Source organism: Astatotilapia calliptera, chromosome 9 (genome assembly GCF_900246225.1).
Source record: "Astatotilapia calliptera chromosome 9, fAstCal1.2, whole genome shotgun sequence".
In the NCBI taxonomy this organism is placed as follows: Eukaryota; Metazoa; Chordata; class Actinopteri; order Cichliformes; family Cichlidae; genus Astatotilapia; species Astatotilapia calliptera.
Genome location: NC_039310.1, coordinates 34,921,074 through 34,948,696, shown reverse-complemented (window position 1 = coordinate 34,948,696; position 27,623 = coordinate 34,921,074). Strand labels below are relative to the sequence as shown.

The 27,623-nt window shown below is 43.2% G+C and overlaps 1 long non-coding RNA gene across 1 annotated transcript; it reads right to left on the bottom strand.

Annotated features, from left to right (window-relative positions):
- Positions 1-7,932: 7,932 nt before the first annotated feature.
- Positions 7,933-24,756, bottom strand: LOC113028700 (uncharacterized). Its single transcript, XR_003273258.1, has 3 exons — positions 24,582-24,756; positions 9,235-9,347; positions 7,933-8,010 (listed from the first exon to the last, which is right to left on the bottom strand). It is a non-coding gene; the product is annotated as an uncharacterized LOC113028700 (long non-coding RNA).
- Between the last annotated feature and the right edge of the window lie 2,867 nt (positions 24,757-27,623).

The following is a 27,623-nucleotide window of genomic DNA, read 5'->3' as shown; positions in this document are numbered from 1 at the left end:
TTCCTCCATGTAAAGGTTGGCTACAATAGGTGACACGGGGGAGCCCATGGCACAGCCATGTTTTTGTCTGTAAAAGCCTTCGTTGTATTTGAAATATGTAGTGGTGAGGCAGAGGTCTAACAGTGTGCAAATATGATCGGGTGTGAAGTTGGTCTCAGTTACTGTTATTCTGTTATGGTATAATAAGAGGAAATCAGTATTTTTGTATAAACTGCATAAAAAGCCTTAACAAAATAGAATTAACCAATTCCTCTAGTCTGTGACATGCAAGTAAAAGCCTGCCTTATAATGGAAATATGCTTCAAATATATGATTGCAAGAAAATACTCAAGAACTCATAAAATTAAATCCAAGCAACAGATAAAGAAAATACAACAACTGTATGTATCTTTTTTGCATCATAGCTGCTGTAATATTAGTGTTTTGGTTTTTGTTAGGAATTATCCTGCTAGATTATCCCTGTCCAAAGGTGCTTAAGATATTACAAATGTAATAGATAATAAGGGAAAAAACGAAAACTACCATCAGAAACTCTAAATTTATAAACAAAGACTTGATAGATTAGTCAGACGTACTGAACGTTATGCTTAGTCAGGAACCTTGAATATTTTTTAGGAGAGGTAAATTAGAAAGTGATCTTTAGGTATTGACATTTTACAGTCATCTATCCATTCTCAAATGAGCATGCCTGGGCCAGAAGGCCTAAAGGTCTTGTTAGGTCCACTTTCCCAGGCATGCTTAGTTTGTCTAGCTTGGATTAGTTTGGATTTAGCAGATACCATGTCTGCAAATGAAGTACCCAAGACTAAATATGCCAGGGAGAATAAAAGTGGTCATGAAAGTCACATTTCAGACAGAAAAGTGCAGAATTTCGGATTTTAAAGAAAAAGGCTTAAGACTCTTTATTCACCTCTCCACTGCTCATGTTGTATTCCTGATACTCATGGCTGAATATTCAAAATGTGTGACCCAGCCTCTTTGTACTCTTACTAAGCTCTCTTTTGTTTTCTGCTACCAAGAAAAATGTAAATGGTAGACTTGTAAAACAATTACAGACTTTAATGGATCTGTGCATTAAGACTCAACAGTGAAGTTTCTGTTGGCTGAAACTGTTGACTGCAGTAAAAAATGGTGAATATTTACGCTTTCCAACAGTAAACATAATGCCATCCCTTAGCACCCTTAGTGATAGGGACATTTAGATGAGTACACTCCTTTTCATAGAAATGTCCCAAAGGATAAAGCCCAGAGGCTCTGCACTGCATGAGTGGATTTTGTTAAGCGCCTCGAAGCCTTTCTCTGACACCTGTCTATCATGTTTACTTGTGTCTGCAGAAATGTGAAGGTCAAAAAGCAGAGCTTTAGTGAAAACAGGAGAAAATACCTTTTCTGGATGAAAGGATAAAAGCAGAATATTTGTCTTAACTATAAAATGCTCCCTGTGGAAGAACTGCCTCAAAATTGGGGTTTTAACATCACTTGCAAAGCTATCAGGCTGCCCTTAATCAGAATCAGAATCAGAAAGGGTTTTATTGCCAAATGTTGAGCGGGTTTACAACATTAGGAAATTGCTGCGGTGCTTCAGTGCAAACATACTGTTATAAATACTGTTATAAATTACGCTTAAATAGACATGAAAATAAAAATAAGAATAAAAATTAAAAGTGCTAAGTAGATAGATAGATATATACACATGATATATACATGAGTGCAGGTGGTGATCAGTGCCAAACATGGAATGATGCAGTGACACAGCGTAGGGTCATGTGTTAGTGGTGGGAACAGTCATACGGTTATTGTTCATGTGTTCAACAGCAGAGGGGAAGAAACTGTTCTTATGGCGAGAGGTTCTGGTGCGAATGGACCGGAGCCTCCTGCCTGAGGGGAGCAGGTCAAACAGACTGTGTCCAGGGTGAGAAAGGTCAGCTGAGATCCGAGCTGCACGCCCCAGTGTCCTGGAGGTGTACAGGTCCTGCAGAGATGGGAGTCTGCAGCCAACCACCTTCTCAGCAGAGCGCACAACACGCTGCAGTCTCTGTTCGTCCCTGATAGTGGCTCCAGCGTACCACACGGTGATGGAGGAGGAGAGGATGGACTCGATGATTGCAGTGTAGAATTGCATCATCGTCCGTGTTGGCAGGTTGAATTTCTTCAGCTGCCTCTGGAAGTACATCCTCTGCTGGGCTTTCTTTATGACGGAGGTGATGGTGGGCTCCCACTTCAGGTCCTGGGTGATGGTGGTACCCAGGAAGCGGAATGAGTCCACAGAGGTGATGGGGGTGTCAGTCAGGATGATGGGGGGGAGTGGAGCTGTGTGCTTCCTGAAGTCCACAATAATCTCCACTGTCTTCTGGGCATTCAGCACCAGGTTGTTGTGGCTGCACCAGGACACCAGACGTTCAACCTCCCTCTTGTAGGCAGACTCATCCCCGTCCGAGATGAGTCCAATAACGGTGGTGTCATCTGCAAACTTGATTAGCTTGACAGACTGGTGGGTGGAGGTGCAGCAGTTGGTGTACAGGGAGAAGAGCAGAGGAGAAAGAACACAGCCCTGAGGGGAGCCGGTGCTGATGGTCTGGGAGTCCGAGACAGTCTTTCCCAGCCTGTATGCAAACTGCAGGGGGTCCAGGAGGGGGGCCGTGAGGGTCTTGAGGTAGGAGAGAACCAGGCGCTCAAATGACTTCATGACCACAGATGTCAGAGCCACAGGTCTGTAGTCATTTAGTCCAGTGATCCTAGGTTTCTTGGGGACAGGGATTATGGTAGAGGACTTGAAGCAGGCAGGCACATGACATGCCTGCAGTGAGGAGTTGAAAATGCCAGAAAACACTGGGGCCAGCTCGTTTGCACAGTGTCTGAGGGTGGCAGGAGACACACCGTCTGGGCCGGGAGCTTTCCGAGCATTCAGGTTCTTAAACTGCTTCCTCACATCTGCTTCATGAATATGAAGAGTTGTGGTGGGAAGAGGTGGTGTGAAATCCTCTTTTGTGTGGGGTGAGGAGGGGGGTGTTGTAGGTGAAGTGTTTGAAGGTGGTGATGGCTCTATGGAGGGGGGAGAGGTGGGGGAATGAGTGTCCAAAGTGTCTCTATTGTTGGGGCCGTTGGAGGTGTGAAGGCTGCCTGATGGCTCGTCAAAACGGCAGTAAAAGTCGTTGAGGGTGTTGGCCAAGAGCAAGTCATCAGTGGAGTGGGGGGTTTTAGGCTTGTAGTTTGTGATATTCCTAAAACCTTTCCACACAGAGGCCGAGTAATTCTCTGAGATCTGCTGCTGCATCTTCTCAGAGTGCTGGTGTTTAGCAATGTCCACTTCTTTAGTGAACCTGTACTTGGCCTCTCTGTAGCAGTCCCCAAGAGTAACAATGAGAGAGTCATAATGTCAAGAAGGGGATGTCTTCCCGCTCCACCACAACCACCCACACATGCAGGGCCTTGGAGTAGGGGTATGTCACCAGAGGCTACGCCCCCCCCCCCCCCCGTCCCCTTCTGGCTGCCTCTGCCTCAATTTTATCCCACAATTTAGACATTCACATTACTCACACTCTCATTACACATACATATAGGATCTTGGGGGTGGGCACGATACACGGAGTCCAAATTACCATCAGGGTGTACACCCCACCCCTGGCGTCGTTGCCCACCTCTCAATTTTAAATACACGTAGACATTGAGGGCTAGCAGGAGGGACTATGTGCTTACCTGCTGCTCTCTGGCAGGTAGCTCCATGCCCTCCTGGGTTTTAATTGCACCTTAGAACACACATGCATCAACACTACAATGAGCGGGTGGAGGGAGGTTTGGAGTCTTCTCTCACCCCCATTCTCTGCGGCCTGCTGGAGCGGGGGGGATAGGAGGAGGAGTTGGCCGTCCGACTGCGGTCTGGAGTGTGGGGCCTCCCTGCTGCTATGGAGTCGGGGCGGTCTGCCTCCCCCCACTGCAGGGTAACACCACCTGGGTCTGGGTGCAGTTCCCCCCTCCAGGGGCAAGGGTACCTAGACCCGGTTCGTAGAGTACGCTTGGGGAGTGTGATCGTGTGTACAGCGTCTCTTTATGTCTGTCTCCACGTTGGTTGAGTGTGGAGTAAGTGCATATGAGAGCATGAGGGTGGGAATGGATGTTTGTATCTGTGTGTGCCTGTATGTCTGTGTCTATATGTCAGGTTGGGTATCAGACGCCACCTCTCTGGGGACATCTCAGGCCCTCCAAGGTTTGGAGGCCTATCTCCACCCACCACCATTTCCCCTGCCAGTGGCGGACTCCCTCAGGTGTCGGTGCGTTGGTGGTTCTTTGTGTCTGGGGGTGGGCGTCCAGGTACACACCGGCTCACTCCTTGGCGGCCGCTTATCGGGGCCTGGAGCCTGGGGCTCGCTCGGGCCACTTCGGAGGTGGGGTGCCCCCGGCCTCTCGGCCTGGGGCTTGGTCACTCAGGCACAGCTGGCTGCCGGCGGAGCTCACGGGCGCGTCACTGCAACTCCCCCTGGCTTCTGCTCCGCGGCTGCTGAGTGAGCCCTCATCTGGGACTCTCCTCAGCTCTTTCTGGGACAGTGGCGCGGCTGCTCCTCTGTTGGTTTTCCTTGGTCTCTTGTGTTCTGGGGGCCTCTGGATGCCTGGAGTTTTGATCTCCTCCATACCTGCTTCATATCCTGGTGGACGGGGCTGAGGCTCCCCACACTCCCTAGCAGATCGTTACATGGAGAAACCTTTGGAATGCAAGCATGCTGATCCACACAGGTGTACACACGGGTATTCACAGACGCAGACTACAGCTTTCTTGGCTGCTGCCTCAAAGCACATTGCGCGCTGTCTATCTTATGTGCTGCACAATATCGTTTATTATTTAGTATCTACTGATATCTACTGCTAGCTAGTTTATTGTGATGGTGCTGTTTTTTTTATTATGTTGCTCTTTGTTGTTTGCTTTCTCTTCTGTTTTTTTTCTCCATACAGGTGACCCAGGTGTTTTGTTTTTTTGTTTGTTTGTTTTTTTCTTTCTTCCCCCCCTTCTCACCGTCTCTTCTCCCCTTTGGTTTTCTTTCTCTCCCTCTCTTTCTTTCATTCTTTCTCCCTGTCCTATCCCCCAGTCATGTCTGTCCCGTTTGTAGCAACTGAAAATAAAATAAATTCATAATTATAATAAAGGTCAATCAAATGGACCAATATGGCAAGGCCATGATGATCCACTTGGTAAAATAAATCCGCTTGGCATCTTTCTTGGCCTTAAGACAACAATTCTGATGGCTAAAGATCCAAACGGGACACAGAAAAAAAAACAAAAAAACAAACAGGCTACTCCTTTGGTTGCCAAGACACAGCTCCCTCCGCCGAGAAGTGGGCCATGAACTTCTCCCTCACCAGGACAGCCTCTCTGGAGGAGTTGTTCGCTACTACACGACCCAGGCCTTGCAACGGCTCCACCACAGCAGGACGGAGCTCCATGGAGCGCAGATACAACCTCCACTGTGAGGGAGAGAGGGAAGTTCCAGCGCTCCTGGAATCCCTCTGTGATGGACCGCCAGTCTGCAGTTGAAGGCAAAGCCATGAAATCATCCACTAGACAGTCCTAGATGGCCGTCGCTACCTGGGGGATGATATGGCTCACTGTGGACACACCGACTCGAAAACTGAATGCGATGGTCCTGAAGGAGTCCCCGGTGGCAAGGAACCTGGACAAAATTGTTTAAAATTAGTATTGTGTGTACTGCAGTTACAAAATACATTATTCCAATTCCAAAATACTTTTGAATCAGAATCAGAATCAGAACACTTTATTAATCCCGAAGGAAATTAGGGTAATGTCAGATTGAAATTACAAAACATAAATCTTACATAAAATATTTTGTAATTATAAGGATAATTACATAATGTATATTATATTTAATATAAAACAGTCTGCGGGGATTATATACAAATATTCAACTATCCCAGAATTAAACCAGGTTTAAATTTAAAAAATAAAAGGAGTGAGTATCTCTACAAAGATTAACCCACAGTGGTCCTCATGCCACAGTTTGATATCAGCAAACACCGAGAGCATACACTGATATGACACCACAGCCATGCTATCATTGCAAACACTGAGAACAGCATAAATCGAATTAAATCGGGACTTGATGAGACCTTTCGAGTATCACTAGAAATATTATAAACAGTCGTCTCCATACATCCATCCTAACATCCATGTTAGCAGTGTATAAACGATAGTTTAGCATATATTAGCACAGGTATCAATAAAGGACTACCGTATTAAACACTTTTACTAACCTCAGGCAGATGGACAGGCGCTCTGCAGGTGGGATTGAGTTGGTGTCTAGGTGGGCAATGCTTGGACCAACACGGGACAGCAGCTCCTGGAGCAAGTGGTGAAACTCACCAAACTGCTCACGTGTCTGGAGGACCTGATGGACCCAGGTATGGCGAGGACGTCCTTAACGCCGCTGCTCTGCTCTCCACAGTACATAGAGAAGGGAGACTCTCTCTTCAAACGCTAGCTCAACAGCTGCCATCTAGCAAAGATACCGTCTGGCACAACTTCCTCCCACATCCCTCCCACACTGTAGAGCCGGCTCTTTGAAGTGAACGACGCAAGCCGGCTCCTTATTGGGAACCGTGTTTTTTTTTTTGTTTTTTTTTTTTTCTTTCTCTCACCCTCTCTCTCGCACTTTTTGCGCTTCACTCCGCACGTGAGCCTTGTGCTTTGGGCTGAGATGAGGGGGCAGGGGCGGTAGTTACACTCGCAGTAGCACAGGAACAGAGCGGGAGGGTATAGTAATCATCCACAACTATTTTCAGTTGTGGATGATAAAGGATTCAGAAAGTTCATTCATGCAGGTCCTTCTTTTTGTTTTCATATTTTTTCATATTTATATTTAATTGTGTTGTGGTTTGCAGTGTTTTGTGTTGTTTCACTTAAAATTTGTTTAAAAGGAAAAAGCTGAAAATTTAAATAGTTAAAAGTTGAAATGTGAATAGTTGTTTTTTGTATTATATGATTTATTTATTACATTTTATGTGGAGTGAATAAATAAAAGTATATTTACGGTGGCCCCTACAGACAAAACATGTACAAAACACAACAGAAGTGCTCCAGGATGCTAGGGCGCAGTGTTGAGCTTTTGTTACCTAGAGGCTACACAAGCCAGCAAGTACCAACGACCGGATTTGGTGTGTGGTAGTAACAGGTGATCCAGGAAAAGAGGGGGGAAAAAAGGTGATGAAGCAGATTTTCATTGTCTTTTCTCTCTATCTCTTTTCTCCTTTTTCTTCCCCTCTCCTTCTGTTAACTTTCTTCTGAACTTTTCTTCTTGTTTTTCTTTCCCGTCCCCGAGTCCAGTCTGGCCTGATTACAATAACTTAGAATAAAAATAACTAATAAAGATCAAATAAACTATGACAATCAAGTGGACCAGTATAGCAAAAGGCCCACTTGGGAAAGTAAATCTGTTGAGCATTTTTCTTGGCCTTCAGACAATAATTCTGATTGCTACAGTGCCAGACAGGACACACAAAAAAAAAATAAATGTCAAGAGGATAGTAAATGTTCCTAAATCTTCCATCTGAGTCTCCTGAGAATTCTTTCTGTGTAAAAGAACCTGGTTCATCAAAAATTACAATCCCCTGCATGCCTTTTGCAGGAACATTTTGTTTTCACCCCATCTATAGACCATTTAAATAGTCAACATCTCTTCAGTGTCAACTGTGGATCGAGTGTCTTGTGTTGTGTCTTGCCCTCTAAAGTTTTGACAATCTGCTGTTGAATAACAAATCTGGTTTGAATAAGAAACTTGTTTCAGCTCCAATATGTACATATGGTTATTGATTATTATGTGTCAAATAATCAGGACCACACACAGCATTCAGATGACAGTTTTCAGCGTTTTTATTTATATCGTATTATATTATATTTTTATTTATAATGTTCTTTCATCGTTCGGCACCGATGTCTTGTCAGGTCAGTCGGCTTTTCAGCTGCTTCCCCATTCCACGCTCCTCTCTCTTCCCCGATCCCCAGCTTCACTAAAAATGAAGGAGACCTCATCAGCACAATCACTTTCACCTGCCCCATCAGCCTCCCTGGCACCACCCCTCCACTGCCGCAGACCACACCCTCGCCACTGACTCACCCAGTTATCCTAACCCTACCTCTGTTAATTTTCTTGTTTTAGGACAATCTCTATTACAGTCCCAAGAGAGCACTTGTGGCAAATATAAATATAAATGGCAAACCATCATCCCACCTTTGTTCACAACAGAAATGACAGCAGGAATACAACGAAATGTACTGCGAGTTATCATCACCAACCAACTCTTGGCCTTACCAAAAGAGGATGGAACATTTTTGAGTTAAAAGGTTTTGGAAACAATGTTTGATTTATTTGTAGGACTAGTTATTTTGAAGTTTTAATGCCTGTTGCTCGGTCAAAGTAATTTCATCATCACTCTTTCAGGCATCTGCAGGAAAGGTTGACTTCACAGAAGCCAAAAGGCAAAGACAAGAAAAGGACTTCTAAAAGAATTTTTCACACTCTCCAACTATTAGTCCGTGTCTTTCTGAATGACAGGCATTTTTACCACGCTCACTACCTTCTATTATTTTTAGCCCATGCATCATTTAATTATAAAATGATAATTGCAAAGACATTGACCCATGTGCTCATCCAGTAAAGCCAAACAAACATGACAGTCTTTCAGATCTTCAGGGAGTTTAGACTTTTTATTGTGCATTTATTTTTTATGTTATCTGATTTTTGGCTTTTTTATTTAGGGATTTTAAAGAAAAAAAGAAGAGAAAAAGAAAGCTTATCTCCCCTGAAAGCTAAATCTTTATGTAACATTAAGATTAAGGATGGACTAAAAATAGGAAGGGGAAAATACAAAATGGTAAATGGCCTGTATTTGTATAGCGCTTTCCTAGTCCCTAAGGACCCCAAAGCGCTTTACACATCCAGTCATCCACCCATTCACACACACATTCACACACTGGTGATGGCAGCTACATTGTAGCCACAGCCACCCTGGGGCGCACTGACAGAGGCGAGGCTGCCGGACACTGGCGCCACCGGGCCCTCCGACCACCACCAGTAGGCAACGGGTGAAGTGTCTTGTCCAAGGACACAACGACCGAGACTATCCGAGCCAGGGCTCAAACCGGCAACCTTCCGATTACAAGGCGAACTCCCAACTCTTGAGCCACGATCGCCCCAAAAGAATGAAATCTCAGAGGACGGGTGTCAAGTTCACCTGCCAGTGGAAGTGGAGAGCCTTGTCTACTATGTCCATCAAGGTGAGATGTAACACACCGTCAGGTGGCTGAGCTCAGGACACTACAGGATTGAACACATTTGAAGCCTTTTCTGTAAAAATACAGTATGTAAAGCAAGAGAGAGGAGGTTTTTGAAAATAAAAATAAACATGCAGGCAAGAGCCAGCTATTGGCAAACACAATAACTTAAACTAATTTAGTCTTTAAAATGGATATCAATCAATCAATCAATCAATCAATCAATCAAAATTTATTTATATAGCACATATTAAAACAACAGTGTTGACCATAGTGCTTCACAGTCAATAAAAACATGAGACAGTTAAAAGAAACAATAAAAGAGGACAACAAACAATAGGTAACAACGCAACAAGCTAAAACAGCCAACTAGACAGAATCAAAAGCCAAAGTAAAAAAATAAGTTTTAAGACATAATTTAAAAGACTGGATAGACTCGGCAGTGCGAATATGAATAGGGAGGTTATTCCAGAGTCTAGGTGCCACGGATGCAAAGGCCCGGTCGCCTCTCGACTTCATTCGAGTCCTAGGTTGTGCTAGGAGCCTATGGTTGGACGATCTAAGTGCTCTGTTGGGATTGTATGAATGGAGTAAATCAGAAAGATAACTGGGCGCCAAATTATTCAAAATATTAAAAGTGAACATAAGAATTTTAAAATCTATACGATATTTAACAGGGAGCCAATGTAATTTGGCTAAAATTGGAGTTATGTGTTCATGAATTCTCGTACCTGTTAAAAGACGCGCAGCTGCATTTTGAATTAACTGGAGCCGGCAAAGAGAGGAGTGTTGGAGGCCCGAGTAGAGGGAGTTACAGTAGTCCAATCTGGATGTAATAAATGCGTGGATAAGCTTTTCAAGGTCCTTTAAAGGAAGGAACGGCTTTGCTTTGGAAATCTGACGCAACTGGTAAAAGCTGTTTTTTACCACAGTGGACACCTGTTTCTCGAGTTTAAAAGAGCCATCCAGGAACACTCCAAGGTTTCTTACAGTGGACGAAAGATGGCTAGCGAGAGGGCCTAGGGCATCAGCTAACTGGTCTAGCAGAGTGTGACTACCAAAGACTATGATTTCGGTCTTATTCTCGTTCAATGTAAGAAAATTATGTGATAACCAAATTTTAACTTCATGCAAACAGTTGAACAGAGGTTGCAAAGAAGCAGTCACATCGGATTTCAAAGGTAAATAAATCTGGATATCATCGGCATAACAGTGAAAGGAGATGTTGTATTTACTAAAAATTAATCCCAAGGGCAACATGTACAAAGAGAAAAGAGCAGGACCGAGCACGGACCCTTGAGGCACACCACAGTAAATAGGGGCAGAAGCCGATTAGTGTTGCCCCATAGCAACAGAGAACGACCTCCCTGAGAGGTAGGATTTAAACCAAGATAAAACCGTACCTTGGAGACCAACAACATGTTCCAGTCTTGATAGAAGAATGTTGTGGTTAACCGTGTCAAAAGCAGCAGTCAAGTCAAGTAAAACTAAGACCACAGAATATCCAGAGTCAACCGTTAAAAGAAGATCATTAAAAACTCTAAGTAAGGCTGTCTCTGTGCTGTGGCGAGGTTTAAAACCAGACTGAAACTTTTCATTAATACCATTTGCATCTAAAAAGGCCTGAAGTTGTTTTAGAACTACCTTTTCCAATATTTTGGAAATAAAAGGGAGTTTGGAGATCGGCCTGTAGTTGGTGAGACCAATTAGGTCAAGATTTTTCTTTTTCATAATAGGTTGCACAACAGCATGCTTAAAGACAGACAGTACACAACCTGATGACAATGATGCATTCAGCAGAGATAAGATACAAGGATCAATAACATGTAAAGATTCCTTAAAGAAACGAGAAGGAAGAATATCGTGCGGGGAACCAGAGATTTTGAGATGATCAATTATATCTTTTAAAGCAGAATAAGACACTGGCTCAAATTGTTGAAAGACAGTCAAGCATTCAGAAGCTGGAACTGGGTCTAAAACTGATGATGGGTGAGATGGATGAGAAGCCCTTAGAGCTGAGATTTTATCAGAGAAATACTTTAAGAATTTATCACAAAGAGCAGGGGAAGCATCCCTATAAGTGGTAGTGCTAGGGTTTATCACAGAATGAAAAGTATTAAAAAGTGCTCGGGGGTTGTGGCTATTAGTCATAATAATGCTAGACAAAAAGGCAGATTTGGCAGATTTAACAGACTTTTGATACTTAGATAGACAATTATGGAGGATGTCCAGAGAGACGTGGAGTTTGTCTTTCCTCCATTTTCTTTCAGCACAACAACATTCACGCCTAAGGGCGCGAGTAGTATCATTTAGCCAGGGTTGTGAGGATTTGGCCCGTTTAATCCTCAGAGGTGCCACAGAGTTAAGGATGTCAGCGCATGTAGTATAAAAGAGGTTAGCAAGCTCATCCGCTGATAAAACCCCATTACAGTTAGCATCAGAGAGGGGAGAGTCAAGGAAAGCATCAATGAAGTGGGCGATTGACTGGGAGTTAATTGTGTGCGATTGCCGCACAGGACCATCACTGTTCAAGTCCACAGCGCTTGCTACAGTATTAAACAAAACCGGGAAGTGATCTGAAATCCCAGAGTCCTCTATGTCCGTGATGCAAATATCCAGACCATAAGATAGTACCAAATCAAGTATATGACCTTTAGTGTGAGTTGGTTCACTTACCCACTGGGTGAAATTGAGGGTGCTAATAAGAGCGAGGAAATCCTTAGCTAGCGAACTGTCCTCACAGCAAACATGAATGTTGAAGTCACCAACAATTAATATACGGTCATAACGTGGCACTAGGCTCCCCAGTAGATCCGCAAATTCTGGAAGAAAATCCTTAATAAGTTTCGGGGGACGATACACCACAGCGCAGAGGATGGAGGGGATGCAGTTCATTTCCAATAACTGCACCTCGAAACTGCGGTACAGAACAGGTGGCAGCTGCCGACATTGAAATTTGTTTTTAAAAACTGAAGCTAGCCCTCCACCTCTTCCAGTGGTCCGGGGTGAGCTAATAAAAGCATAGTCAGGTGGGAGCAGCTCCGAGAAGGGAAAAAGTTCTCCGGGGCGAAGCCAAGTTTCCGTCAGGAATAAGAAATCCAGTCCCGACGATAGAATAAGGTCATTTAAAATAAAAGTCTTATTCGTCAGTGACCTTGTATTTAATAAGGCCATACGGAGAGAGGTCACACTGTTACTGGTAGGAGAACGCCGCAGCAGGCGAAGGTTGCAGAGATTCGCGCCTCCTCTGGAGGACTGCACCCAGCACCGACCGGGTGGAAGATCAGCTGGGAGGTCCAGGTAACCATAAGGTCCAACAGGGCGAATCCAGCGATGACAGAACAGTCTGAAGTTAGCATGGTCTCGGAGGGCAGAAATAGATGACAAAATTTTTGTAGAATAGCGATCATTTGTTGCAACATAGGACTTTAAAAGGGCCTTGATACGAACACGGATGCTGCCACGTTTACCCCGTCTCCGTGAACGTTTCCTTTGAAAGAAGGTAGATGGTAAGTGGCGGAGGTAATCAGGAAAGTCCTTCGAAAGCGGAGGAGGATTGTCAGATCTCCATTTAAAATCTTGTGTCTGGTAGTCCAGACCGGAGATTCAAAAGAGTTTGGCGATCATAGGCAAGTAGCGTGGAGACAGCACATAGAGAGAAGGATAATAAACAACAAACAAAAGCGGAGGAGACGGCTTGCCGTGAACACTGGCGCCATCTTGGCTCGGATATATTATATTATAAATCTTTCTGGTTGAGTGTTTTTTAAATAAAGGCATTGTTCCTGTGGACATAAATTTCTCCATGTCAATAATAATAAAAAGAAAACGAAGACAAAAAATAAAAAATCTTTAGGGTTAGCCAACATGTCACAGGAAATAACAAAACGTCCATCGGTTTGTGAGGAAGTAAAGACAAAATAATTTACCATAATTTCACATAAACATGATTTTATATTCACAATTTGTCAAATAACGATGATGCAGAAGCTGTTGTTTGTGGATGTGTAATAAAAGCCAATAACAGGCACTTGCATAAGTGTCTTTCTGTTCGTTACTAAGACCGGGCTATATGGGGAGCCTATAGGGACATTAGTTAAATTCTTACTCGACTGAAAATAAGAGAAAACGTAGCTAACTATGTCTGCTCTAAAGCAAAGTCGGAAGAATCACTATGTGCCACTGCCACCACAGGTGCTTCTGTCTGATAAGATATCCCAGATGATTTACCTGAAACTGTTTAGGAGGGAGGAGCTCCTTTACACAAAAACGTTTTCACACATCTTGAAAACAATAAGTATCTAATTTGCATGGTATTAAACACAGCGATTATTGTTGTCCTTACAGTTTACATGAGTTCGTTCACTAGCTAAATGAGCAATCCTGGATTTTACACATTGTCAGCTGCTGATGGCAACTTTTCATGTGTCAGCATAGCTCGTTAAGCTTTATGGCTTATGAAGTATAACGGCCTACCAGCAATATTATATTTATAATGTTTGTATTTGTATATTTATTTCACACACACACACACACACACACGCACACACACACATGCACGTACGCACACACACACACACACACACACACAAATTATTCCAAGAGTAACAGTTTATTTTTACAATAGCAGCTTTTTTGTTTCATGATATAATTTTTGTTTTTGTTGATTTGTTTAAATATTAAGAGGCAATTAATTAAATGTTGCAGCTACAGATAACTGACCAAAAGGACTCAGAAGTAAATGAAAAATTCCCATATATACACCAAGTTAAAAAAACAAATACAGTTCTGGAATACAGAACATCATTTCTCAAAATGTAATTTGAGTAAATATAAATAATAAACACAGTTATTTATATTTTTATCAGTGTATAAAAAAAAAAGAAAAACATTCTGAACAAATATATATGTGGATATTCAGGTTAATGAAGTAATGAAAGGCCATTGTTTTACAGAGCCACCAAAGCCTTGCACTGGTAAATAAGGGCCTTTTATTACTTTTTCAAGCCTGAGGGTTTTTTTGTTTAATGACATTTTTTAATTTTTATTTCTTTAGTTTTGTTCCTTTCCATGAGTGTCAGAGATTTCAGGGACACCAGCCAAATAAGAATATTTATTGGCGTTATGTGTGCAGCATTTCCTCTTGGACCCAAAGTTTTGAGTTTTCTGAATTGTGGTCATTTCATTTTGGGTTTAGATATTTATGAATTTATTTCATTGTTTCTTTCACATGTTAGTTATTTCACAGTTCACATTTTCTTCATCATGTTTGCTTTGTTTAGAGCTGTTGCCTTCATATGAGATTTTCAAGTCTTGTTATGTTTTGTGTGTGTTCTTCATACAGCAGTTTACTTTGTCTTGTTATTAGCACTCTGTGTACTTGCTTGCTACCTGGTTTCTATTTAACGTTACTGGTAAATCCTATTTAATCCCTTGTTTTCATTTTATTCCTGGTTAACCTGTGTTCATTTTGTCCTGTTGGAAATTCTGTCTGATATTTTCATATTTTGGTTGCTTCCTGTTTTATTTTGGTAGTCCCAAAGTTTTACTTCCCTCTTGTTTTTTTTATTCTGTTTGTCTGTGCCTTGTGTTCTCTGTCCCTAATTATGTCATGTGTCTATTTAAAGCCTCTGCCTGCTTACTTTGGTTGTTGGGTTGTCTCACTGTGTGGCTGGATTTCCGTCTTTGTTCCTGGTGGTTTCTCTGGATATTCATTCAGTTTTATTTTAACTTATAGACATCATCATTATAATGGCCACTTGAGAAGTTAATTCCTTTAGATTCTTATATGAAATTTCAAAGTTTGTCAGCATTAAAATGCAATTAAAATGCATTGCACCTGTACAGTTTCTGGATGCAGGTACCTAACCGATCTTACGAGTGTCAGTTAATAACTTGCCACTCCACCCTCCACATGTTTTCACTTCTACCTCCAAAGAGCCAACATAGTTTGGCCACAACTTAGGAATACATTTTAAAATGCTAAAAGAGCATGTCCCAGAACAAATTTTATGGTAATATAGGTATTTTTAAATTATATAATTTTTTTCTCCTGTGCCAAATAATTGTACCATGTATCACCAGTACCTCACAGCCTAAAGTTAAATCAGTCTATTTGGTATTCTTATTAACAGCTGAACACAGCAGGCTTCAAAGAGGTCCAGTATTTGAAGGGATATTAGATCGTGTTGTTTATTGGATTATATTTTCCAGTTTATGATTTTATTGTGTACAGGCCTGTACACAACTGTGCATTTCCTGCAGCTGTGTACTGTCTGCAGCGTTTCTTTGTTAGATGATTTGTTTGGCCAGGGGATGTCTGTTCAATTAAATGTCTTCCCTGTCATTCTCACAGTTGCACTATTGTCAAAGTTAGCAAACAATGTCTGTTTTGCCTTGGAGTTCAAGTACAAAAGGTGGACATAGGTAATAGTCCAGTGATTGCATTTGACTTTCATAATTGTACAGGAGGGATAGCGTGTGCTGTACTTTCTTTGTAGAATATTGATTTTGTGTTATATGTGCTGAGCACAAACAGAATAAATTGGTTTGCCTGGCTTTCTCCCTGCTCTCTTGTTGGAGAATAAAGGCCATTCACTGTTTTCATTAAGTTTTCTTTTTCTCACGCACCAATCTCATCTGAGCAGTACCAAGGTTAACATGCAGCCACCACAGCAGCAGGAATCTGCATGGTGAGTGTTTTTAATCTGTTAGAAAAAGTGTTGCTAAAGCACTGTGTGAGGGACCAAGCACCCAAAGCATAGAGGACACAGGCAAAAAAAATATCTTCAAAGGGTTTTCTTTATTTTAACCTTCAAAAAGTTCAAAAATGACAAAATTCAAAAAACATAATTAGCAGGCCCATAAAAGAGGTCAACTAAATATAACTCTACAAAAAGTAATTTCCTGAAACTTAAACAAAGTGGACACAACTTATTTCAAAAACTGACCTAATTATAAAGACACATGTGTCATGGTCCTGGGCCATGTTGGCCCAGTATTCTTAGTTTTTGTGTGTTTTGTATTTTGTTTCCTATTTATGCCTTGGTTCCTAGGTTATTTAGTTAAGATGTTCCTTATTTGGTTACCTCCTGTGTGCCCCTGTGTATCTGTGAGCCCTTGTCTCTCCTTGTGTTTTCTTCCATGTTTTCCCCAGCCCGTTATGTCTGTTCTCCCCGTGCTCTCTCTCCTCCTGTCTGAACCTCTGTTTTACTTTGACAGTCTCTCGTCAGTATGCGTCATGTTGTGTTCACTCCTGCCCTGTCTCGTTATGGTTCTCTGTGTCAGCTGTGTTCCCACTTCCCTCGTTAACCCTCTGTGTATTTATGTCTGCGTCTCCCTCAGTTTGGTGTCGCGTTCTCCCTCATGACTGTGTGCCCCTCCGTGTGTTTCCTCGTAAGTTCGTTCCTTAGTACTTCCCAGTTTAGTTTCATGTTATTTTGTATCGCTGTTATCTTTTGTCATCTTTTGTCAGCAATAAAGCTGTATTTTGAGTTCAGTCTTGTTTTCCCGTGAGTTTGCGTTTGGGTCCTATTTCCTGCCTGCCACACAGCCAGTCCATGACAACATGAGGGTAGCTCTTATAGTGGTTTGGCCAAACCATTTATACACAATAGGGGGGAAACAGTATGAGCAGAAATCTGTGCCATCAGAAACTGAATTTGAATAAGTTAAATTTGAATTTGAATTGCTCAAATTGAATCTGAATTGTAACTTGAATAAATGCTTTTGAAAACTGAATTTGAATTAGTCTAATTTGAAATTGAATTTATGGTTTGAAAATGATCATCACTAAATTGAAATTGCATTTTATATTTTGAAAATGAATTGATTTGCTTTGAAACTGCATTTTATCCTTTAAAAATTCAGCTCTCGAATAATTTCAGTTTCACTTCTCACCATTCAATTTCAGTTCCAAAATTCAGTTTTTTGGAACTTACATCCGGTTCCGGTTCAAGCGCAGACGGGAATCTACAGCGTCTTGAGCTGAATTAAGACTTCAGAAGTCATTCGTCATGTCGAATGACCAGCGGACAAACTCTCAGGTTGGTAAAAAATGTATTACATGTATAAGAACAAGCGTCATGTTAACAAATGATAGCCGTAAGGTAACTTTTATGCTTATTGTAGCTGTTAGCTAAAAACGCTAATTTAGCATAGTTTGCCCTGAATTCAGCTTTGACAAACAAATATGATCGACTGTTTCTAGTAGAATTCCAAAGTTGTCATCTTGGACCCTCTCAGAGTACCCCCTCTGTATGCTTGCAGAGACCCCTACAGTTAGGGAAACATGCAAAACGGTGTCCAAACCTTTGTATTTTAGCTTTATTTATGTCTTACACAGCATCCCAACTCTTTAGATAACTTAATAATGTATTTTTCAACTCCAGCTTCAAGAAAAACAAGACACATTAATAAATAGAAATAAGGCATAACTTCTTGTAAATCCATCCTGTGAGAAGGAAAGGGTGAGGAGAGTTTTTTCACTTTTGTTGACCTGTAGCTAAGGCAATCTGAGAGAGGAATAAACACACAACATGATACCAGAACTTTACACTGAAACCTTAAAACACACTTTTACTGACAGTGGGGTCTTTTTGCCACATGGGGAAAGCAGTGATAGAATGACCAGTGCGGCCACAGTAAATACAGTCTTTACCTGCAAATCTCCTCTGTCATTCCTCCTGGGTTAAGCAGGCTCTCCCTACCCTCATTGGCTTTCTGACATTCTTGCCGGAAGAGCTTTTTAAACAGAACCAAAGACGGAGAAGACTGGGAAGAGGAAGTAGGAGGTATGCTGCGAGATATGGTCATCTTGTGTGGCTAACTTATCTTTTATTTGCTCATTTAATGCATGAAGAAACAAACATACCATAGCTTCAGCATCTCAACCTCCCTCTACAGCCAGCGTGTGGAACTCAATTGCAATCGTTACATTGTCATTAGTTGAGCAAACATTTAGCCGCTAAGAACAAAAAACGTTATTCACATTGGCAAAAGTTATTCCTGGAAGCAGATCACAACTGTGAAATAGCAATGTGTATAGTGTTGCCTGCAAGCATCCAGCTCTTTTTGCCCCACATAGCCAAACACAATAAAAGCTGCATTTAAACAAAAACAGTTATGTGTTAAACAACGTCTTCTTTAGTACAGCTAAATTTAACCAAGAATGATGTAAAACTTCTGACGTATCTACCAAATGAAAGAAAATGTATCTCAAAACTTCTTGCTCATTGTCTCACAGTCTAAACCGTAACAAAATAGCTGTTACATCCCCACATGAAAGCTGGGCAAGGTGGGCGGGGAAAAGTTACAATTGGATCCAGGTTGGAATGAAAAGGACGCCAGGCAGAGGTCTTTAACTTATAATCAGGCTTTATCGTAACCAATTAAACAAATAACCATATAAAAAGTCACAACAGAAAGAGACAGCAACGCTGCTTTAACAGTAACTCAGACAGGCCAACCCAAAGAAATGAAGGCCACTTCAACTAAGAAAACAATTATAAGGAGTCAACAGAAAGAGACAGCAACGCTGCTTTAGCAATAAACCAGGCAGGGCAATCCAATGAAATAGAGGCCGCTTCACCTAAGAAAAACAACCACTCAGTTGAGAGCTACTCAAAAAAGTAGTACTCCCTAGGCCAGACCTAGCCCCCCCCCTTACATTCACACTACGCTTTGGAGTTGACGTAATGCCGCAATGCATTGTGGGAGCGCGGCACCATGTTTCTGGGCCATGAATCAAAACAAACACTGTGTTGGAAGGACGGTTGCTAGAAACATGCTTAAAAGCAACTCAAAAGAAAAAGGACGATATAGAGACAGATTGCGTCTGGATGCAAAGAGACCGTACTTGCAAAAAATAGCGTGCATTGGAAATGTGGACCCGTAAAAAATACGGCAGTGGAGTAGAAATCCTGAAGACCAACCGCTATTGACGTAGCCTGATATATTTTCGTACCTTGTCTGTGGAGTCAGCGCGTACAAGGTGAACCAGTTTCACAATTATAAATCTCTGGAGGCGCACATCCAATTCACCAATGTTTGGGTACAAGATTTGGCTATTTTTAAGCCTCCACGTTGTGAGTACGTCGTCATTCAAACAAAATTAAGTCAGCTTGAGTAATGCGAGTACAACGCGTTTGATTTCCCTCCGAACATTCAGATTAGTGCAAGCATAAATTCATTCAGGAGGGGGAAATTACAGTGAGAACATGTGGAGGCTCTGTTAGATGGATAACATAGTGAGTTCAGTGCACTGATGTGACATTGTCCTGAAGGATTTAGTTATTCTCTGTGGTTAAAGAAATTGCAATTATTTATTCATATTTATTATAAATAATCCTAATTTTAAATCTTGCTTGCTTGTTTGTGTCCTGTGTCACTGAAAATACATTCTATTTTAGTTTTATAATGAGTGTCTGAAGGAAGAGCAAGTGCTAGCAGGGGAGAGCAGCAACAAGTCAAATGACCCACACACAACCAGTGTTGGGACTGAACAGAAACTGCAATACACATGAGAACCCAAAACCTAAGAACTGATCCCTCACCAAGAATAACAGAAACAGATCTATAATGATAATAATAAACAAAGCACCAGAACATCAGAAAACAATCCATAATGCAAAAATAAACCAAAACATAATAAACTCAAAATACAGGGTCCAACGGACCCAGAACCGTGACATTCTCTCCCCTTCCTCTCCTGTTGCTACTTCAGTCACGAAACTGATCAGTGATCAGCAATCGGCTTTTCTGTCGCAAGTCCAGTCTCTCTAGTTTGTTTATCGCCCACTTTGCACCAGAAAGACGAACCCAGCGGAGGTCGCATTAAACAACTGCAGCACGTTTAAGGTTGATCAGATCTGTTAGAATTTATTTAATATTACCTTCTAGTATCAGCTGATGTTTGCTGGAGCCACAGCTATAAAAGCTGCTGGTCATGATATCGGTTTGGATATCCTGGTGAGAGGGAAACATGACGATGAAACCATGAGATGTCATCAGAGCTGAACAGGTGAAGGGGAAACAGGTTTACCTTTTAGGTGGCACGAATGAGTTGAAGGGAAGCTATGAACTGTTTCTGAGAGACAAATAACACCAGGATCCTTTTTTTACGTAGCTGACAGCTGGTAACCGTGCAGGGGCGGGTCTAGCAAAGTTTTGCCAGGGGGCCGCATTAACAGGGAAAAGGGAGCACAAAGAAATACTTTTCTTTCCTATTCTCATTTAAAATATTTAGCTTTTAACAAATAATTATCTGAATCTTACAACAAACGTTTGATAGATTAATACATATATACCATATACCATATATTTCATCTCCTGTGTGCTTCCCGTCACCTCTTAATGGTCTTCACTGTGAGTTCATCTATATGACCTTCCTGTGGGTCTCTTTACAAAAACAGTGCCATCTTTAGCTTTTTCTAGCTTGCATTGTCTGCTATGTTCCCCATCTGCAGCCCCTTTGCATTTTTTAAAAATAGCTCTATGTTGGACTTCTGTGCTGATATCAAAAGCCTACCTTTTTGGTAGTTGGTCTTTTTGTATTCTGCTTTTGTGTGATCCGCATTAAATTCCACACATTGTGACACAGTTAGGACGAAACGCTTTGTTTTGTTTTACTCTCTTTCTGCATTTCATCCAAAATATTCATGCATAAATCAGAATACACTTTACATGCTTGTTGTGCACAGACCTGTTTGGAAGACGTGGATGCAGATTTTTCTTGTTTTGGCAAAATATTACCAGGAATTGTTTTGAAAAATTGTTTTTGTTGCTTCCAGCTTTTTAAGTTTATTGAATTCCTGCTGATCCACATGATCCATAGGAGACTGCATACATTCAAACAACACAAATAATTATCATCACTATCAGTTCATAGCTATAGCTGCTCACAGTAAAGATACAGGACACTAACTATAAAACATGCGTTGTTTATTTAGATACTGGGGCATAAACCACTCCAACTCTGCTGCTGGCCCTTGCAAAGCAATCCCAGTAAACACTGAGCTTAAAATATAATGAAGTGCAACAACAACAAAAAACACATTGTATAGAAAGTAATCATGTAATCGAGGCACCTTTAAACATTCCTTGGTTTCAGGTACGCATACGACACAAAATTAACATAGTAGGACTACTAGGAAACTGTAGCTGAAAAGCTAGTGATTCGTTTTCATCACTTTGCATGAAGGAGTGCGCTGCTAACAAGCAGAGATGTAGCCCAACACTGCAGCAGATATTTCCAAATGAAAAATTAAGACAAACTCCTAAGTAAATGAACATTCTAACAAACGCAACATACACATAGTTTAACTGGAAAATCGCCATCTTACAAAGTATAATATTTATTTTTAAACAAAACCCATGCGGGATGCCACTGATGGTGCTTACCTTGCAAAGCAATCACAGTAAACATTGAGCCAAGATGGCGCCCGTGCGAGCAAGAAACTTGAGCTATGGTGTCCTGTAGAGGACAAATCATCATAATTGTGCAAATCTATATCGACATACCTTACATCATCTAACTTGCTGATCTTTGTTGGCAAGAATGCTTAAATAAAAAGAAATCCCAAAATAATCCAATATGATATAAACATTGATATATAAGATAACTATACACAAACCCCTATCCCATAGCATGTTATGCTAATTGATGGTTACATTTGTGGAAGGTGACCGTTCTTTTATCGTATCTCGTTTCTTTAGTGGAAGCTTCAGTGAGTGCTGCTACGGGCAGGACGTTATTATCATTTTATTTGCTATGTCCATTAATGTATTTTTTCACTGAACTTTTTTTTTAAAAAAAAGGGTGAGTGGAAGCATAACTTGTGATTATATCTTCCAGCCAACACAAGATGATGGCACAGAGGAGCGTTTCATTTTGACTCTAGATAAGCTGAATGAGAAAGGTGATGGATGGCTGGACTCTTGTTCATAAATAGGATGTATAACCACCTAATAGAACACAAACAGGTATTTAAAGGGTACTGAAGGACAGCTTCATCATGATAAACTAAAAGGTCATTTAGAGGCATGACAAGAAAGACACGAGTGCAGAAAAACCAAAGTAATTCAAAGCAGGATAATTACTCTCTCAACACGGGCATCAACATAACCTAATTTTGCTTCATGTCCTAGCCATGAGATTTATATTTTAATGCTATTAAGGGAATATGTAATTCTGTGATGTTTGCAGCCATCTTGTAAAGTAAAAACAAATACACAGGGACTGGGGTCTTAATTGGCCAGCTCCAGTGTTTAGAGTCATTATTTTGTCCATCTGCTTTTCACCCAAACTAAACTCCCAACCACATGAATCATTAATCACTACTTATGTGTCATGTTTTGTCCCTAAATGCTTCAGCAAAACATCAAATTTTCAAAATGTTTAATGGAATTTAGAGTGAGTCAGCAGTTGGAGCAAACTGGAGGGGAGGAAGGAAAGAGAAGAAAACAGGATGGCTAAAAACACATCCCTAATGATTTCTGGGGTCTTAGCTTGCTGGTATTGACAAACCCCTATTTCTGTGATTAGAGGGCAGACAGCATTAGACTGAGAGGATTGTTGAGACTGATGGCCAGTGAATATGCATGACAGAAGATGCTTTGTCTCAGTGAGTTAGTCACAGACATATGAGGAGTGGGCCTGGTTGGGTACCACCACCATGTTTTTGAACTGAACTCTGTAATGATCTATTTCCCCTTTTTCTGTAGACAATTCATTGCAAGTCAGACAAACAGGGAGACTAAGGGATCTCACCAGTGAAATGTCATTTCTGATTCTCTCCTGTTTTCTCCAAAAGCATGGTCTGTCCATATTCTGCTTTGTACTTTATTTAATTAGTTTGTCAAAGAGAGAAACACACACTGACAGCAAACACCTTGCTGGCTGTCAGTGCATTCCAAGCCAATGTATATCGCTGTTTTCCCATCGACTGAATTAACTACACTGCCACAGTCATCTGATTCAGGATAGGAAGAAAACAAAAGCCTTTTCTTATATTTTATTAAACTCATGCATGTAAACTTGATAAGAAGCCAAAGCATCAGCTTAAACCGAGCAGTACTTTGCTAACACTGCAGCAGTTAGACTCAAGAATAACACTTTTATTGCCTCCCATAATATTATACAGCCCTAAAATATATTTTAAGGAAGAACCCAGTAGTTTTTCAAAGTTAACTTGAACTGCAGTCAAAATAAATATTTTGAATCAAGATTACTGGATTAGAATTTCTTTTCTAAGCTCGTTAATCTTATCCCGCTGCACTTATAAGCCTTTCTTTACTCACAGAGTATATCTGGAGGGCGGTGCCAGGTTTAGTTCAGGAGCTGACTCGATTATGAGCTTCTGCTTTAAGTCAGCTGCTTATGTGTGAATGTTGCTACCTCATCTTTAACGAATAACCCTGTGCCCAGTTGGTATTTTCTTTATAGAGAAAAAAAAATATCAATCAGAAGTTTTGTAACACTTTTTGTAGCAACATCAATTCTTGGAAGCTCATATCAGCATGCTAACATGCTCACAACCACACAAAAGTGACCTTTGCTGCTATGATTTGGCACTATATACATGAAATTAAAACAGTAGTCACCTCAAGTCATTTTGTAATGAATATTTTAAGGTAAAGACCCAACAATAATACAGAAAAAAACAATTATAAGATGACTCCCTGTAACCAAATCCAACCTGGAAGCTGGTTTGATATCCTTGGAATGAGGAGAATAATTTTTATCTGATTCTAGATTTAACAGCAAGCAAATGAAGAGAAGCCAATGTGGGAAAAATGCTTTTTCTTTCTAGTGCCAATACTCTCACATTAATACTGGAGGCCAAGGTAATGCCATTCAGATCTACTCTTTAAGTCAATACAATTCAATTTTATTTATATGGCCATATATCACAACAACAGTTGCCTCAATGTGCTTTATATTGTAAGGTAAAGACCCTACAATAATACAGAGAAAACCCCAACAATCAGATGACTCCCTGTGACCAAATACTTTAGTGACAGTGGGAAGGAAAAACTCCATTTTAACAGGAAACAATCTCCGTCAGAACCAGGCTTAAGGGGGGGCGGGGCCATCTGCCACGAGCAGTCGGGGTGAGGGCAGAGAAACAAAACAAAGACATGCTGTGGAAGAGCCAGAGATTAAAGATAACTAATGATTAAATGCAGAGAGGTGTATAAATGCATAGTGAGTGTCATGGTCCTGGGTCGTTGACCCAGCGTTTTGTGTTTATTCTGATTTGTATTAGTTTAGGGTTGAACCTGTAGTTTGGTGTATTGTCAGCCCTACCTGTGTCTGTCCTTGGTGATCTGTTCATGTCCCCGTGTTGTGCTGTAAAACAGTCTGGGTGTTTCCTGTTTTACTTTGTAGGTCTGTGTCTCGTTATGCCCATTAGTTCCAGCTGTGTCCCCTCCTGTGTGCCATTTCCTCATTACCTGGTGTATGTATTTATAATTGGTGTCTGCCTGTGCTCCTCGTCGGCTTGTCTGCATTCATCCATGTGTCTCTGCATTAATCTGCATTCCGCCGCGTTCCATGGTGTCCTGTCTCTGCGTCTCTCTGCCCCGCACCCCTTTTGTATGGTCTCAGGTTTGCTTTTTAGTTTCTCCCAGTTTAAGTTTCTGTTTGTAATTGCTCATGCTGAGTTGCCTGTTTTTGCCACCACCACCACCTGGTAAATAAAACATCACTCGTATCATCAGTTTGCTGTATCTTGGGTCCTCCTTTTCCTCCACACCACACGGCTCCCTCCGCCAGTCGTGACAGTACAAGCCGACCAAACATGGACCCAGCAGCATCTGCACCTACCCAGGAGTTTCGGGAGGAGGTAACCGACACAGTCGCAAGGTTGGTAGTGTTCCACCGCGCTGTAGAAGCACACTCTCTGCACACTCCTGGCTGCTGGACTCGCTTCACCCGCTGGCACAGGACTTCCTCCTTCATGAGCGGCACCTTCGCCCTCCAGCCGCTACCGCTTCCCAACCCAGCCCGGCGGTGAAGATTTTGCCCGGCCCGCCGGAGGTTTTGCCCGGGAGGAAGCGACGATCGCGCCGTCGGCGCGTCGCCCCACAGCCGGAGATTAGGACTTCGGAACTGCCGGCTGTGGTGAGTGAAAAAGACACTCCGTCTGTTTTGCCAGCTCGCATGACTGTTTATTCCGGGGCTGTGTTTGTTGAGCCAGCTGCCCAGCCGGTAGCTCGGTTAGCTGCCCTGCAGCCGCTACCTCAGTTAGCCACTCAATCGCCACCTCCATTACAGTCACAGCCAGACCTATTAGACACCTTGTTACAATCCATAGCTCAGTCAATAGCTCAGTTGGCAAGAGACTCATCAGCGTTATTACCAGCTCAGCCACCTATTCAGCCACCATCTTCACCAGCTCCGCCTGTACTACAAGTCCAGTCCATCCAACCGGAAAAGCACTGTTTTTCACCTGTTCATGTCAAGCAGAGAGACACACCATATAACGCAGTAGTCAGTCCGCAACAGCTGGCCAGCCCAGAGACTGTGACGCACTCCAGGGCCTCCCCAGAGGCTGGGTCCCAGCCCCCGGCCGACTCTGGACCCCTGGAGGTTAAGAAGCCAGCTGAGGACTGCATCCGGCTGTCGCTGCCTGAGCTGAGTCGATGCTCTGTTCTGCTGCAGTCTGCTTTGTGTTTGCCAGAGGCCCGTGCGCCTGCTGGTTCTGATCTGTTCCTGCCAGAGGCCCGTGCGCCTGCTGGTTCTGACCCGTACCTGCCAGAGGCCCGTGCGCCTACTGGCTCTGTTCTGTTCCTGCCAGAGGCCCGTGCGCCTGCTGGTCCTGTTCTGTTCCTGCCAGAGGCCCGTGCGCCTACTGGTTCTGAACTGTGCCTGCCAGAGGCCCGTGTGCCTTCTGGTTCTGAACTGTCCCCGCCAGAGGTCCCCGCGCCTGCTGGTTTTGTCCTGTGTGTTCCAGGGGCCCCTGTGCCCACTGGTTCTGAGCCTGTCTCGTCAGCTGGGGGGCCCGAGGAGCCCGTCCAGCCTCAAGACTCGTCAGCTGGAGGTTCAGGAGAACCTAGCCAGCCTCCTGCCTCGTCAGCTGGGGGGCCCGAGGAGCCCGTCCAGCTTTCTGCCTCGTCAGCTGGGGGGCCCGAGGAGCCCGACCAGCTTTCTGCCTCGTCAGCTGGGGGGCCCGAGGAGCCCGTCCAGCCCCAAGACCCATCATCTCCGCCAGCTGCAGCCTCTGTGTCTCCATCCTCGCCAGCTGCAGCCTCTGTGTCTTCACCCACGCCGTCGCCTGGTCCAGCTACTGCTTCACCCACGCCGTCGCCTGGTCCAGCTACTGCTTCACCCACGCCGTCGCCAGCTTCAGCCTCCTCGTCAGCTTCGCCTGGTCCAGCCTCCGCTTCAGCCTCGTCTGGTCCAGCCTCCGCTTCAGCTTCAGCCTCGTCTGGTCCAGCCTCCGCTTCAACTTCAGCTTCGGCTTCGCCTGGTCCAGCCTCTGCTTCAGCCGCGCCTGGTCAAGCCTCTGCTTCGGTCTTGTCTGGTGCTGCGAAGGCCACGCCACCTTCGGGTCCCGAACTGCCACCTCGACATCGGCGGTCATCTGCCAGGCCGCTGGTGGAGCGTCATCGTCAACATGGACGACCTCCTAGACGCCGCCGCTGCCTTCCGCGCGGTCGGCCTCCAGACTTGTGTCATCGCCGCCGTTGCTGTCCGCACGGTCGGCCTCCAGACTTGTGTCATCGCCGCCGTTGCTGTCCGCACGGTCGGCCGCCTGAACGGTTTTCCCGTCGCCGCCGCTGCCGTGTGCACGGTCGGCCCCCTCAACTGCCTCCACTCCGCCACCGCTGCCTCCCGCTCGGTGCTTTCGGATCTGTGTCGCCGACGTGGCCGGCCTCAGAAGATGAACTGTCCTGGACTTCTGAGTTGTCGGCCTTCGGGCCGGCCTCCTGAACTGTGTTTTTTGTTCTCGTCCTCCGGCATGTGTGTTTTTGTTTTGGACAATTCTCGCGGTTCGCTGGAGCTTGTTTTGTTCGGGGTTGGTTTGTAATTGCTCATGCTGAGTTGCCTGTTTTTGCCACCACCACCACCTGGTAAATAAAACATCACTCGTATCATCAGTTTGCTGTATCTTGGGTCCTCCTTTTCCTCCACACCACACGGCTCCCTCCGCCAGCCGTGACAGTACAAGCCGACCAAACATGGACCCAGCAGCATCTGCACCTACCCAGGAGTTTCGGGAGGAGGTAACCGACACAGTCGCAAGGTTGGTAGTGTTCCACCGCGCTAAAATGGCCTGCATTTGTATAGCACTTTACTCAGTCCCTAAGGACCCCAAAGCGCTTAACACTACATTCAGTCATTCAC